Source organism: Alosa pseudoharengus, unplaced genomic scaffold, assembly GCF_046254945.1.
Source record: "Alosa pseudoharengus isolate Yale_2024_CS ecotype anadromous, Long Island Sound unplaced genomic scaffold, YU_APseudo_1.1 YU_APseudo_1.1_scf_13, whole genome shotgun sequence".
Taxonomy (NCBI): Eukaryota; Metazoa; Chordata; class Actinopteri; order Clupeiformes; family Clupeidae; genus Alosa; species Alosa pseudoharengus.
Window position 1 is genome coordinate 3494392 of NW_027468598.1, and position 2059 is coordinate 3496450.

The 2059-nt window shown below is 41.1% G+C and overlaps 1 long non-coding RNA gene across 1 annotated transcript; it reads right to left on the reverse strand.

Moving 5' to 3' along the window:
• Positions 1-1235: 1235 nt before the first annotated feature.
• Positions 1236-2059, reverse strand: LOC143121475 (uncharacterized). The gene is made up of 3 exons (XR_012986494.1): positions 1570-2059; positions 1434-1481; positions 1236-1340 (listed from the first exon to the last, which is right to left on the reverse strand). It is a non-coding gene; the product is annotated as an uncharacterized LOC143121475 (long non-coding RNA).

Genomic DNA, 2059 nt, shown 5'->3' on the forward strand with positions numbered 1-2059 from the left:
TGGTCAAAAGCAGCCAGAGATGAAAACACTAAGCCAGAGTAGCCTGCAGAGTAGCCTGTAAGATTAAAGAAGCAGGCTAATGGTAACGCTGGTCCTGCTGACAAAATTGGGCTAATAGTTCATTCAAAGACATCAATCTTAATTCCTCTACGTGTCTCTCTAGATTGGAAACATGTTCCAGTGATAATTCATTCATCTGAGCATTTAGATGCGCAAACAAGCGAGGATCATGAATAGAGAATTGTAATTCATTCCATAAAAAGGTAAACTTTGAATTAAATTCAAAAACCATTCGATCAGAGAGTTTGTGAAGATAATACATCACAGCATCCTGAATGGGTTGTTGATGGAGCGCCCAATTATCTCCTACAGTTCTCCTATCTCCTGCAATTCTATCACCGTCTGTACCGTGAGCTTCACCACCAGCTGTATGCCCTAAAGAAAATGTAGCCGCTCCTACCCCAGATTCGTTAGCGACCTCTGCTGGAACAGGAGTGTTTGGTGGTGGACGTGATCCGTTTCTCATTTGTTCAAGATGTTCCAGGGAACCGCTGCTTGATGTCCAGGAAGAGGGCCCTGCATCTGCTGAAACAGATATACAAAACACCAGAAGCATTACCTACATATGTTATACACATAGGTTACAGATATATAGAAACAAAACGTTCACAATTAACCTAAAGCTATAAAATCCTATAAAATCATTTAACATTTAATTAAACATTAAAGTGTCTGAAAAAACAAACTTACGTGAAACTTGTGAAGTAGCTCGAGGACTAATGTTTTGACCCGACGCTTCTCCCCTTTGAGGGTTTACAATCGCAGTTGGTAAGGGCCGGCGTGGTTCGCTTCCCGCCTGTTCTGCCCCTCCCCTCTCCTCCCTTTGCCCACGTGAAAGTGCTTGTGCTGAATCTATGGCGGTGATAGGAGATCCTCTGTTTCCGCTAGCCGTGCTGAGTGAGGGAGATGGAGCTGACGGAACAAAAAACATACAACACACACACACATTACTTAGGCTACATCTCCTATATAACAACCCTATATACAAAATCAATTGAGTTGTACAAGAGTTTAGATCGCTTGCTTTAACACACCCCGAGCGAGATTTGAACCAGCGAGCTTCTCCATACCGGTCTGACAAGCTATCGTAAACGCCACCGGTTCATGCGTACAGTGGAGGTAATTACCACTACGGCTACAGCTGAGTAAGTGAGCAGAGGGGTGGCTGTACTTACATCTAGATGGGGGAGAGAGGTTATCCCGGTCTTGCGAGGGTGTTAGATGAAAGTCTTGTGAAGGTGTTATTTGGAATCCCTCGAAAATGTCAGGCTCGATAAATCCTAATAAAAACATAAAACATATTTGTAACATTAAACAATTAACATTGCATCCTTATTCATGAATTGAATAGCTTTATAGAGTAGCTTACTTACTTTGTAAATCCTTGGCTTCAATCACTGACAATTTGATTGAACTTAGTTCTAGAAAATAGATGACATAAACATAGTTCAGTTATTTTAATAATGTAAGGGTAATTAAGCTGTTTACTCTATCTTAATTCAGACTTACCTTCACGCAGACGATCCGAGGGAGCATTTGCATTCTCATCTTCGTCAGCTATGGGAAATAATAGAAATTATGAGTTGCGTGCTGAAAACAGATCGTAGAAAAAGATAGGCCTATGCTTATAGTTTGCGTGTGAGAGCGAGTAGCGGAGCGAGTCTCACACATTGCGGACTTACATGAAATCACTTCAACGTCTGATCTCATTTCCTCGTCCAGGTCTGTAAAACATTTTACAAAAATAGAGGAGGGGGTTAAAAAGAATATTCTAGAATACAATGTGGATATGACTGGTTAGAAGCGGTTAGGAGCTAGACCTGTTGCAGCTCTACCCTCAGCGGTATGAGGATATGGATAACTCACCGATATAAACGTTCGACATGTCTTCCAATTCAGTTACTCTATAATATACAACGAAAAATTCTGTAAAACAGTCTGTAAGCCTAAGCATCATCACAGTCTTTAAAAAGAATAATTCTGACAAGACTTACCCGAG